We start from the raw sequence: 14,708 nt of genomic DNA on the forward strand, positions 1-14,708 counted from the left end.
GGCCTTGTAAATATTATAGGCAATATATGCTATTCATTTCATTGTTGTTAATATAGTATCACTACCACTGGGATTCTTAACCAACCTAATTCAAATTATCTTAAGTCCTAAATGTCAAGGTTAGTGGCCTGGCTGATGTTCGCGGGTTCGAATTTTCGTCGAACAAAACATGCTCGCCCTTTCAGCCGTGGAGTCGTTATAAGGTGACGGTCAATCTCACTATTCGTTGATAAAAGATAAGCCCAAGAGTTGGCGGTCGTGGTGATCACTAGTTGCCTTCCCTCTAGTCTTACACTGCTCAAGTAGGGGAGACGAGCGCATAGCACTCAAGTAGCTTAGCGCGAAATTCAAAACAAACAAACTTTTAATTATTACTATCTTCCTAAAACAAGGTACTCAGAGATTATATGAACACCTAACAGCGTTATTTAATCTCTCACTATCAGCAGGATATATCCCCGTTTCTTGGAAGGAAGCAATAATATTAATGTTCCAGAAAGAAGGAAAGACAGCGAATAAACCAAACAACTACCGCCCGATTAGCTTAACCAGTTGTATTGGCAAAGTATTAGAGAGGATAATTAGTAATCGTCTGTCAGTTTACTTAGAAGAAAATTCAAAATTACCAGAAATTCAAAACGGATTTCGAAAAAACCGCCAAACTACAGACCACCTGATTCGACTTACAGAATCAATTACCGACAGCTTCAACAAAAACGAATGCACTGTAGCTTGCTTTCTCGACATTGAGAAAGCTTTTGACACAGTGTGGCATAATGGATTACGTCATAGATTACTTGAAATGGCATTACCCCAGGAAACTATTCGCTGGCTGTCCAACTTTCTGGAAAACAGAATGTGTAAAGTAAATGTAAATGGGGCCCACTCGGGGTCCTTTTCACCCGAAGCAGGAGTCCCGCAGGGAGGGGTTGTTAGCCCTATATTATTTATCATGTTCGTGAGTAATATGCCTCTGTCGGACCTAAATTTAGGTTATGCATCACAGTTCGCTGACGATGTAGCAGTCTGGAAAAGTGCCCCCACTCCGTCAATAGCAGCAACGAACCTACAACCAGTCCTAAATAACATCGAAGAATACTGCCAGAAATACAGAATCAAAATTAATATTCCAAAAACCCAAGTCATATTATTCAGCAGACTGAATAGCTGAAAAAAGATCCACCAAAACTCTATATGAATGGATCACTTTTACTGACTGCTACTTCTGCTAAATTTCTAGGTCTAACCTATGATTCAAAATTAACGTGGTTACCACATATTAAAAATATACTGATACGAATCTGGAAAAGAGCAAACTATGCAATAAGTCTTTCAGGTAAAATCCAAGGAACATCACCAGACAACATACTTAAGATCTACAAAACGTACATTAGACCAACAATAGAATATGCATCACCTGCCTGGATTAACATAGCACCCACACATGTACAGAAACTTCAACGTATACAAAATTCAATACTAACTTCAGCATATAAAGTACCACGTAGCACCTCAACCACATTCATGCACAAGTATGCAAACATAGACACAATATCTGAAAGACTCTTGCATAATTCTCTAAAATATTTCAATAAGAATTGGCATAAAAATGACTTAATGTGTGATCTCTACAGATATCACGTACATGATGTAAATGGTCCTAAATACCTCTCCCCTTTTAACATATATTTAAGAAATGTAACACAAGCTGGCCACTATGCACTAGACACTTAGTCCTTGTTTCTTTTTTATTATTATAATTATTATTTTCTTTTTTTAATCATTTTTTTCTCTCTTTTTGAATTATTATTCAAGTATTGGATAATAATTATTATTATTACTTTCTTTTTGTGTGTGTGTGTGTGTGTGTTACTACAAGTAGTAGTAGCATTCTCTTTATCAAGAAAAAGGAGAAAAATACAAAAAAAATATATATATGAAAATACAAAAAAATAAAAAAATAAAAAATGAAGAAAAAAAACACAAGAGAAATAAAAAAAGGAAAAAAACACAAAAAAACTTCTTGTTCGTCCATGCATGGACTGAGCCCTGAAATGGGCCTGAGTTTGATGTTATACTTTTACTCTGGCCCAAAGCTTAAAAAAAAACAAAAAAAAACAACCCTAAAGACAGACGCTATAATCGTTCGGGAGGGAGGAAGAGGTCAAATGTACCTGACCCTCCTGGGTATTTAACAACATCAATACCCAAATACCGACACAGTGAAACTACTACATTTTTATCACATTGTTACAACTTCCCTCGCGCTTTATTACTTATGAATTACAATATGTACATTTACAACTTAAAATTATAATTAAATCTAAGCCTGGTTACAAGAGGCCTATATATACATAACAAGCTGTTGTGTCACTTCTGTTTCCAGATAGCTAAATTTGGCTTGAAATCGAATAAGACATCCAATTTCATTCAGTTTGAATTGGATTCTAAGTCATAATCTTTTCTTCAAAGTTTAAGTATCAAATATATCCGCATAATGAAGATATTCTAGTAATAGCAGATTAATAATATATTATTGTGGTGATTCAAAAAAAAATTAATTAACAAGAATCAAATGATTAACATTAAATACAAATTTCAATGACTACACTTACAAATTATATCCTAACTCAAGCATGCCGCCTGATCTTCACAACCTTCACCTTTGAATCAGTTTGGCCAATGACAGTCAAGTAGCTTTTGTGACGACTCCACATAGACTACATTTTAAAGAAGCATCAAAAACAAATTAATAAATGTTTCTTTTGAATAAACCTAGTTGTAAAAACTATGTGATTTGAAAACAATTAATAGTTATAGATTTTATTTTCAAACTGTGATACATGCACGCACACACAAAATTTAAAGTTTCGTTTGTTTCAGAAGGTTTCACGTAAAGATATTGTTGTTTTGAATTAAGCACAACGCTATCCGTGCTCTACCTCACCAGAAACCCGGTTTTTGGAGTGGTTGGTCAGCACACATACCGCTGAGCCACTGGGGGGCAAAATTTACATTCCCCAGGTGAGGTTCGAACTCACAACCCCGGCATACCTCACAAGTACTGTCTTATAAGTACCGTGCGCTAACCAATTGCGCCACTGGGGATTACACACGTATTTCTAATCAAATAAGTTTCTACGCATAGCCGTGATGGGGATTCGAACCTGCGACCTTCACATTATTAGTCAAGCGCCTTAACCACCTGGCCATATCGAGCCGAGAAACTTTATTTACCACTTAAATGTTCTCAATAACACATACATGTAATTGTTTCGTGTATCCTGGAGCGTTCCTTAGGTTGTTACGGTGGGGACACACGACTCCTATAGTTAGTTATTGTTTATAAAAGAACTTATTACATAATTATGTGTTGTTTGTCAAGTCCAGGTGTATATGCACCTCTTGAAAATCAAATCTTTTTACGTTTATTTATAATAGTGTTGGTTTTCAGTGATTTACAGCTACATTATGGCAGGTTACGTAGATGTATATGCAATATGAAAAAAAATGACAGATTTTATTGTACAAGAACTCTAAAGTTAGAAAGCGTGTGTGAATACAGCTAAGAAAGAATTGAACATAGGTTTCGTTTTCCACATGGTAACAAACTATGTTGATAATTGCTTACCAGACAACAATACTTTTTATGAGAAATGGATTTTGCACTGACTTTCTTCACTTGAAGCGTTTTGAATTTATATTACAAGGTCCATCTAAACATACGAGTTTATTATATTCAAAGTGACTGTACAGTATCTTGTGTGCTGATGAAGTTATGAACCTACACAAGAAAATAATTTTAGTTTTTAGTTTCTCTTTTTAATGTACTCAGCTAAGAAAATTTGTAATTCAATAACATAACTTTATCTTTACGATATAATATTTATTTTGCATGTAAAGTATATCTATTATAAAGAACAACACAGCGGTTATTACTGTCTGGCTGTCCTTCATCTAGTAATCATTTACGAGCCAGTGATAGCTATGGCTAAAGTTTTGGGGATCTGTCCTAGTTCTTTCGCCCATGTATTGCAAAAGATGTCATTAAAATTGAAAATACCAAATACTTACATAAGTACTTTTATTACCACTTCTTAACTTAACCATAAATTGATGTTTAACCCTACAAAAGTACACATGTATTTACTTATTAACTACATACTAAGACATAACCTTACAACAATGATACTTTAATACTTTTCTTTCAAACTTCATATGTGGTATTGATTTTTATATAAACATGATAACATTCTTTGTAATATATCACATTGAATCATCGTCCCATTTAAATTCTGAAAATTGATTAACCAACTTAATAAGATATGGTTTAATAATAATTTCGAAGACTACTCTGAAAGTTGTGATGATGATCCTTCTGAAGCCGAAAATGATGAACAAATCGCTCCGTACCCTTCTGAAAGTGAAGAAAGTAATCAAGAAGATCTTACTACGATGCCAGTGAACGAACTTTTGTCCAAAGATAAGAATTTTAGTTATTCAACAACACCTTCAAGGATCAACAGGAGAACCGCAGCTCTCAATATATTCAATGGGAACCCAGGCATTACAAGGCAAGCTGCTCCAAGAGTCTCTACACCATTCGAAACTAATACTATAAATGTGGTTAAGGCACTCGACTCGTAATCCGAGGGTCTTGGGCTCAAATCCCCGTCACACCAAACGTTCGCCCTTTCAGCCATTATAATGAGGCAGTCAATCCCATTATTCGCTGGTAAAATTGTAAATGTATCAATAATGTAAGTTGTTTAACACTAAAAATGTCACTTTGAGGTTGTTTTCAAGCTGAACATCTATTATGATGGTTGTTAAATGATTTAATATAAAGTTCTAACAACAATTGGAACCCAGCGATGGTGCTCAACATATGATGTGATCTCACGTTTAGTGGAACTTGATGCTCAACATGTGATGTGATCTCCCAGTACTCGTTGATAAAATAGTAGCTCAAGAGTTGGCGGTGTGTGATGATGACCAGCTGCTTTCCTCGTTTCTTAAACTACTCAATTAGGGACGGCTAGCTCAGATAGTCTTTGTGTAGCTTTGCGAGAAATTTCAAAAACAAACAATATAGGTCTAACACAAGAAATGTGGTAAACGTTATCGAACAACCTGACAAACAATTTGACTCTCTTTAGGTAAAGAAAGATATCACCCATCAGCACACATGAAATACTGCTAAGTAAGTAAAGGTGATTATATAGAACACATCTGGGTCCAGTTTAACAATTTTTGTACCAGTTCTTTACTTTCGACTACATTACCAAAATGAACGAGTCTGATACTGTACACCCAGCCTATTACAAGACATCTAAACTTTTTATACCTTCAATATGAGGCACTGAACCCTAAGTAACTGAAAATATCTAGGTATTCTGTGTCTGGAATGTCCATAACTGTGTCTCTGTGAATAAAACTAATGTATCGGCAGCTAAGTCTGTGGTTATTGTTACAAGGCTGGAATAGGTGTTCGTCATAGACATTCCAAATTACTAACATTTTACCTTATGTAAATCATCAGTTAAAACTATAAACACAATGTTTATCTGTATACAATAAACGTTACAGAAACTCGTCATATTTACATACAAAATGTCAGATAGTAAAACTAGCTCCGCTTTCAGTTACCTCTACAAGTGTCACTGTGACTTCTGAGACATCAACATGGGTGTCACTGTGACTGAAGCGAAGCTGTTATTGGTGTTAATATCGTAAAAATGGTATTAATAAAGTAGCTTATAGTAAACACCCACTTCAACGAAACTATATCAAAATAAAAGTCGAATATATCCCTTACATAATAAAATATACCAGTGATATTGTGTTAATTGGTTTAGTCTAGCTTGAACTTTGTTCAAAGTCACATGAGTGTTATCTCCGCTAGCCGTTCCTAATTTAGCAGTGAAAGGCCGCCAACTCTTCACCTGGTCTTTTAGTCATGAAGACTGAGATTGATCGTCACTTGGCTGAAAGGACAAGCATGTTTGGTGGGACAGGGATTCGAACCCGTCACCCTCACATTGGGACTACTCATCTGGTCATACAGGACTAATATAGTGTTAATGAAGGTATACCAATAATATAGTGTTAGTGAAAGTTGTTGAAAATGTTGAAGTGTGTTGCCTTGTTTCTCAATTCAAGTTTAAGGATTATCTCCATCTTGAAAAGTCCTTCATGTGAACACATCTTCACAATCCATGTACATGATTATTTTTCATAACCATCACATACTTTTCCAAATGTGACAAAGTATTAGTGACATCCAATTACATACTAAATTACAAATAATGTTGCTACTGTACCACTGGAGCCTTATATTCAAGATGTTGATTTGGTTATTCAACATTATTTTAATATAACATTCTGAACCCTGTGCATCCTACTAAAAATATAAAATGTATTAAATCATCATACATGAACAATTTTAATATTTCAGTAAATATAGAAATGCTTTCTTGATCAGTTTCTGTTATATAATAATTTAGTATTGAATAAATCATGTAGGATCGAACATGTTATGAAGATTTAAAAACTTGTTTGTTAGAATCTTTTAAACAAGGCTATCTAATAACAGCAGAACTATACAAAGATACGATAAAATGTAAATTAGTTAGCACTTTGTATTTTCAGTACGTAGTTGTATTGAAATTAACAAATGTAAAGGAATTCCTCATATTGGTTAAGAACCGTTGTAATGAAAATATATCAGACAAACTGTCTGTTCACTGTTTAAATAATTCAGTCTTTAATTGTTGTTTTTTTATAATTTTATTTATACAGCACACCTACAGTTTTGATCAAATCTTATTGCAAAAACATATACATGATTTCAATTATTCGTATCAATAAATAATTTGAACATGTGGATATAGTCTCTTTGAATCTCTTCTCAATAACATGTTTCAACAATATCCTTACCATAATTGATGTTTTGGACTACATGGAATCAGATATTACTGTTATATCATTTAAATGTGTCATTATATCTGCGATCTGCCTTTGCAGGTTAAACATACTGATAAGTTATGATGGTAAGTATTTTGCATGAAGAAAACCAAATAATTCTACTTTTGAACTTACAAACAGAAGGACCAGTAAATACGTTTGTTTATAGTTATTTATATATACACTAGAATACACACAAAATTTCAATACAGTTTTGGTAATGTCGATTTTCAGCTTTGCTTGACATCAGTAGTGTCTATATTGTGAATTTATGAAAACTTAATATTTCTCATACACCGTAAATATATTTCCGATAGATACCACTTCTCATAGGATGGCTTTACTGTTCAGTTTCTGTCGACACTAGTTCCACCTACCCAAGGTTTCAACAGGAACGTGACCACTTGAACTGTCGCAGCCGCTTCCAAGAAAAGTAGTACCAGAAGTGTGAGTCGATATTACGATATCTTACCTAAACTCACACTGACTTGGTTGAGGAAACAGTGATGAACACCCTTCGGAAAGTGTCCAAATGCATCTCTATTGGAGTGCAACATCTCAACCTAGAGGAAAACACATGTGGGACAACGCTCATAACCAGATACAGTCTTCGCCCATGTTCACAGTACGTTTCACTAAACTGGGTGTCAAAAAGAGGATGACATCCTTAATTGTAGATATGATGGTTGGTCCACCTTTCCCATGGTAATGTGTGATATCCTAGCCAACACAGGACATCTAGACCTGTCTGTCTCCTTTCTATACCAGACCACCTGGGAATCAACCTTTTGAAGAAGATATGACAGGGGTGTCTTAACCAACTAATACTATTTGGTTGGTCCAGTACTTTTCTAAAACCAGTTTTGCCACAAACAAACCAGCAGGAGATTGTACCCGCCAGTTATAACATTCTCTAGTGTAGTATAGTACAGAAAAAATGATATATAGAAATGAAAAGTAAATAATCTACATGTACAGTTAATCCAAAAGCCACGTTTGAAACCGGAGAGTGGTGATAGTGGAATGATAATTTGACACCGAGTCTGATGAATGAGTGATATTTAAGGTGAAGTACTAAGAGGGGGTATTTTGTGAAGAAGGATAAGGACTGGAAATTAAGTTTGAGCTGGCCATAAATGTGTTATCAAAAGGACAGATGCAGGTGTGGACTGAGTTACGTATAAAACCTTGAGAAGGAAACATATATAAGTAACTTGGTCTAACTTAATAGAATTAATTTACTATCTAAGCAAAACAATGTGGTTTTGGGGACCAAAAAGTTATGACTGTTCTTTCTGAGATGGGTGGTAAATGTGTACAGAAGTTGAGTATTTCACTGATTAGATAACTATCAGAACACTTGGGTATTGAAAGAACACACTGTACAAAGGATCTTATAGGTATTGAGTAATGGATACCAGGTTCCATTGATTCTGTTATACTCAGTAACAGATGTGAAAGTGAGTGTGACTCAAAGGCATAAGGACTTCCATTACAGCTATTACCTCCAGTAAAGAAATTACTTCACTAGTAGACAGATTAAGACTGCATCAATGTAAACGAAAAGAAAGAAAATTCAGACCGATTGAGAAATGTGTTGAAAAATATCCCAGGTGAAAAGTGTATGAACAGTGACACGAAATTTAAGATTCGTTTCTAAATGGAGTGAATTTTGAAACAAGTTACTTAATAACTGTACAAAATATAAAGTAATAAACAGCATGAAAAACGTTAAAGTAAAAAAAAGGAAGGAAAAATTTTAACACATCATAAAACTATTGTGTCAAATGTAGAGATGAAGATTGTAACCCCCATTTTATTATCTCCAACTGGTTAGTTCAAAAGACATCTGGTTTTAGAAAAAGTTAACATTTTCTTGCATGAAAATGTGTTTCCATTAGACACCATTTCACACAGAGATTATATCTTCTGTGAACATCTGCCTTGAGTACATGCATGACACTAGTTTTTAGGCAACTTCAATCTGAACTCACGTGATTCTTATTAATGGATAATGATGTTATTGTTTAATAGCTCCCTCTATACTGCTCCACTCATGAAATTTTATTATTAAAGAGAAAATAAGTCGTAATTACCCAAATGAACACATACGCATCAGAAAACTTGTGAGTGAAGCGGCTATTTGATAGGCAGATCATGATACAAATGATCTGTTTTCAAATTAATCGCTTCAAATACATGAGAATCTATACAACAAATCCATTGGATGGATGCCGGATCATGATGGTCGAGTGTTTTAAAAAGAAATTAAAGATCTGATACCTGCTCTATAATTCACCACGAATTTATCAGAATGGATCATAATCAAACAATTCACTAGCAGTTGTAAGGAATACAAACCTGTACAATGAACAGAACAGAGGTCGGGCACACTGATGTGGAAGAATTGCTTATGCTGGTACATATGTTTAAGATGAGATTGTTGTTCAATGATGTATCACAACCAGTAAACATAACATTTCTGAAGAGGTGTGGGTTTGGTACGATTCAAAGTGAAGGAACCAAAACAGTGGTAATAGATTATCTAGCCACAACGAGTTTCTCGAGCACAGTAGGAAACAGAGAAAATGGTTGGGTCAAGAGGATAAAGTATTGGGTTGGAGTGAGTAAGGATTTGAACATTTTGTCAATTCATCCAAAACGGGTTTCTACCATCAAAGATATAACTGGAGGACTCTTTCCATGGGTATGAAAACAGAAAGCTATCTTGCATGTAATAACGAAACCACAGACCAAGTCAACGGAGATGCAGAGCACACGCTTTGACCACGTGATTGAAATTATAGGAGACAATGTAGTGTTTGAAACAATAAATTATAACATCAGTGGATGAAGAAGAGGAAGCATCTAGAGAACTCTGTAATGGGAATAGGAAGAAAGGCGTTTGTAATATAGACCTGAATATGGAATAATGGTCCAACGAAGTGAAGAGACCTTTTCTAAATGAAAACTTTGGACAGATTAATAACTAAATCCCTTCCGTGTCTTTTTAAGGACATCAAGTAAAACCTTGTAAGATGATTGGTAAATTTCTTCACACCTAAAGAAAACAGAATAGATTTCAAAGTGGATGAAATTGAGCAGGTTTAGAACTGATCGTTAGAGAGAAAAGAACTGGAGAGAAATCCTATGTGTAAGAATGGTTGTAATCCATCCGTTATTTGACATATGGGACCAGAGGAAGAAACATTGTATAGAACAAGCCACAGCAGAAAATAGGATGGAACAAGAATCATTCCAAAGGGAACAGCATCTATATGAAGTACTTCTGACATGAAATGAAGACGTAAAGTGCAAGGAGGCAAGCAAAGAAGGTTCAAGAAAAGACAGGGTAATTGTGTACTGGGTAGTTGAACTGAATAAATGGGTCAGCTTTCCAAAAATTCAAAATTTATACCACAGTTTGTGAATCTAGATAGTGCATGTAAAAATAACTATAATTCTTAATCAGTGAATCAGTAAGACTACGAGGACCATACATATAGTCCTGGAAATGTAGTTGGTGAAAAAAGAAATCAGTATGTATGCAGATGTAAGTAAATGAGGAAAAACAAGTAATACATCAGGATTAGATTTATACAAACGGGATTGTGAAAGAGGGAAAAAGACCTGGAATGGAATATATATGAGAAATTAAGCCCACATAATGAGAGGATGGTCGAATACTGTCTTCAGTGGGAAGTTCACATAGCCTTAGAAGTAGATGAACGTAAACAAATAAGCTGACCTTCTGCTGAAATTCCTATTGAAATCGAAGGGATGAAAGAGAGTCAAATAGATGTGAATAAAGTTGCAGACTACATAATGGTGTTCACTAATATATGAAAAGTGGCTGTAATGTCAAATAGATGTGAATGAAGTTGCAGACTACATGATGGTGTTCACTGATATATGAAAAGTGACTGTCACATCAAATAGATGTGAATGAAGTTGCAGACTACATGATGGTGTTCACTACTATATGAAAAGTGACTGTCACGTCAAATAGATGTGAATGAAGTTACAGACTACATGATGGTGTTCACTAATATATGAAAAGTGGCTGTCATGTCAAATAGATGTGAATAAAGTTACAGACTACATAATGGTGTTCACTAAGATATGAAAAGTGGCTGTCATTTCAAATAGATGTGAATGAAGTTGCAGACTACATTAGGTGTTCACTAATGTATGAAAAGTGGCTGTCACGTCAAATATATGTGAATAAAGTTGCAGACTACATAATGGTGTTCACTAAGATATGAAAAGTGGCTGTCATGTCAAATAGATGTGAATGAAGTTGCAGACTACATTAGGTGTTCACTACTGTATGAAAAGTGGCTGTCACGTCAAATATATGTGAATAAAGTTGCAGGCTACAGAATGGTGTTCACTTATATATGAAAAGTGGCTGTCACGTCATCAACACGTAACTTTTATCTCCTTGCCACTGTTGAAATTTCACTTATGTGTAAACATTCTTCTCTCACAAAGGATAGAGAAATAGTGATATGGACTTCTACATTAATAAATAGAAAAAAATGTTATTCGAGAAACAAAGCAATCTCTGTTATTAAAAACTAGTAAATCTACAAAACAATTTTTAAATACCACAGAGAGAACGAGAAAATAGGAAGTTAGTGTTTCTAAGATTGTTGGAAGACACATGCCGAATTATGAGAAATCTCATGAGCCAAGATGGCAATTGTCTAAAGAGAAAAATCTCTAAGGCAAACGAACAGAGAAGACATCTTAACTGTGTTAAAAGGTTTATCTTGTTTTAGAAGGAGCTGTAGCAGCCAATGAATATACCAGTCGGCCGAGAAACTCCATTCATACCATCTCCTGCAAGCTGGTTCTTTGGAGATCTGGTATGGAAAGGAGGTGGACCAGTTTAGATGTATTGTGTTGGCTAGGATGCCCCCACCCAATCATGGGAAAGAGGGTGGACCACTTTAGATTTAATGTTTTAGCTCGGATGTTTTCCACCCTATCATAGGAAAGGAGGTGCACCCGTTTAGATGTATCGCGTTGGGAACAATGCTCCCCACCCAATCATGGGAAAGAAGGTGGACTAATTTATATATATTGTGTTTACTAAGATACTCCCCACTCTACATAGGAAAGAAGGTGGACTAATTTATATGTATTGTGTTTACTAAGATGCTCCCCACCCTATCATGGGAAAGAAGGTGGACTAATTTATATGTATTGTGTTTACTAAGATGCTCCCCACTCTACCATGGAAAAGAAGGTGGACTAATTTATGTGTATTGTGTTTACTAAGATGCTTCCCACTCTACACTCTACCACGGAAAAGAAGGTGGACTAATTTATATGTATTGTGTTTACTAAGATGCTCCCCACTCTACTATGAAAAAGAAGGTGGACTAATTTATATGTATTGTGTTTACTAAGATGCTCCCCACTCTACACTCTACCATGGAAAAGAAGGTGGACTAATTTATGTGAATTGTGTTTACTAAGATGCTCCCCACTCTACACTCTACCATGGAAAAGAAGGTGGACTAATATATGTGAATTGTGTTTACTAAGATGCTCCCCACTCTACCATGGAAAAGAAGGTGGACTAATTTATATGTATTATGTTTACTAAGATACTCTCCACTCTACCATGGGAAAGAAGGTGGACTAATTTATATGTATTGTTATATATATGCAAAAACGGCTCGTTTGGGTTGAGAAAATATTTTACATAGAAGAGCGAACAATGTTTCGACCTTCTGTCATCGTCAGGTTCACAAAGAAAGAGGTAACTGACCGGAAGCTGACCACATGTTTGGAAGGGGTTGTGTAACTGGGTGTCGGAATGTGGAGGGCGGTGTTAGATGTTTGAATATATAATTTTATTTATTTTATTATATTAATATAGGTATAAAGACGTTCCTTTATATTGGTTTATTTTGGGTTTACGTTGTTGTATAAGTAAGGCTTCTTTAATTTTGCGTTTGTTTATGTTTGTTTCTTTATTTAGTATTTGAGTGTTTTCTATGGTTATGTTGTGTTTATTTGACTTGCAGTATTCAGGCACAAAACGTGTGAAGGTGACATTATTTTTATGTTCTGCCACGACTTCAAAATTGGAGAAACAAGTTTAATCTGGTTTCCATTTTTCTACTTGTTTCTCCAATATAGAAATAGTAGCAGTTATCACATTGTATTTTATAAATAACGTTGGTGTGGTGTTTGTCAGTGTAGTGAGAATTTCAAGGCTAGTGGAACCAAAAATATTTTCGCATATTGAAGACTACGCTGAACAATAATAGCTGTTATGTGAGAACAAAAAGATATTCTATCGAAAATAGTATGAAACTAGATATTTTAGACTATGTACAATAATCTGGTATAATCTTCTATGAGTGTATAGTTTTAAATATTTTTCAAAACGATGCCTAACAAAACATTTTGCGAATCTTATTACATTGTCCTTCCAAAATAAAGTTTGTGTCTGCCAATCAAACATTTCTAATACTCTGAATTCAACCAATTAATGTGGCAGACAAACAGAAATATCTTTTCTCCTTCGTTTCTTCTTATAGTTTCCATTAACACTTGAACCAGTAATTTCAAGTTATCTCAGATAATTATGCTGCAGTATATTTGGTAGAATTCTGTAAATCAAAACAAACCATTAACTATGAATACAACTATGTAAACAAAACTCAACATTTTACATGACAAATAATAATGCAATAATATCTGAAATCAATATTTAAATAAAATCAGGACTAGTAACTCTATATCGAGTACAAAATATCTGAATAAAAATATTAGTAAATAATTTGTTGAAAAATATATTGTGAAATAAACATTTTTCCAAGTATAACATCAAATAAAATTAAATTATATTATGTGTGTATTATTTCTGTAGTAAAGCCATATCTGGCTATCTGTTGTGTTAACTGAGAATAATTTAAACCATGATTTTAACGTTGTAACTCTGTACAATAAGTGCTGTACCACATGGGAATGAATTATATTAAAATATATGAAGCATAGTATTTGTTATATAATGGTAACGAAATGCTAGGATTAAATGTGTTCAAATTATCTGTATGTAACTGGAACCTAAAGTTGGTAAACATCTCAGATAGAATACGAAACAGAATGTTTCAAACAATCCGTTTTAAAGTTCTCTTTATCTCTTTGTGTGTAGTGTTTCAACAAATGACTTTAATGTCCTTAAACATAAAATTAATTGTTCATTAGACAAAATTCTATATTAATTTGAATGATTGGTATATTTTGTTGTTATTAATCAAACTTTCTGAACCTATATTCCTTATACCAACAACTACAAGAAGTAATGATTGAGTATTTCAGTCATGTTAAGAACCACTCAACAATAACATACCGTTACGTCACATGTTGATGTGTGAATCACAGTGTTATTAATTCATAACACGTTGGTGTAGCTTTTCATTCTCAACATAATCAGGAGACAGATGAACGGATAGACAGACACCACGGTTCACAGTATGTTGTATAAAACGTAGTAGATAACGTTCTCTGTCCAATCTGGATTGGATTTCCTTTTTTCTTTGTGACTTAACACTCAATGGATGTCACAAAATTATAAATTACAATGTATTTCTGAGTAAAACTGTTCATACAGACTTAGAATTATTTCTTGCTTACAGTTTAATATTTAATATAAACGTGTGCACTCTACATCTGAAAGTTACTCACAAGTCGTGGTCGTTGTTCAGGTCAAATTCTGT

At 34.3% G+C, this 14,708-nt stretch overlaps 1 long non-coding RNA gene and 1 other non-coding gene across 6 annotated transcripts in view; one reads left to right on the forward strand and one right to left on the reverse strand.

Annotated features, from left to right (window-relative positions):
* LOC143241890 (uncharacterized) overlaps positions 1 to 14,708 on the forward strand; it is a 153,565-nt gene that overhangs the window by 103,208 nt on the left and 35,649 nt on the right. The gene's annotated exons all lie outside the window — the stretch shown is intronic.
* On the reverse strand, positions 3,017 to 3,108 carry TRNAI-UAU (transfer RNA isoleucine (anticodon UAU)). Its single transcript is given in 2 exon segments — positions 3,017 to 3,052; positions 3,071 to 3,108. It is a non-coding gene; the product is annotated as a tRNA-Ile (tRNA).

The sequence above is a fragment of the Tachypleus tridentatus genome, unplaced genomic scaffold (genome assembly GCF_004210375.1).
Source record: "Tachypleus tridentatus isolate NWPU-2018 unplaced genomic scaffold, ASM421037v1 Hic_cluster_1, whole genome shotgun sequence".
NCBI lineage: Eukaryota > Metazoa > Arthropoda > Merostomata > Xiphosura > Limulidae > Tachypleus > Tachypleus tridentatus.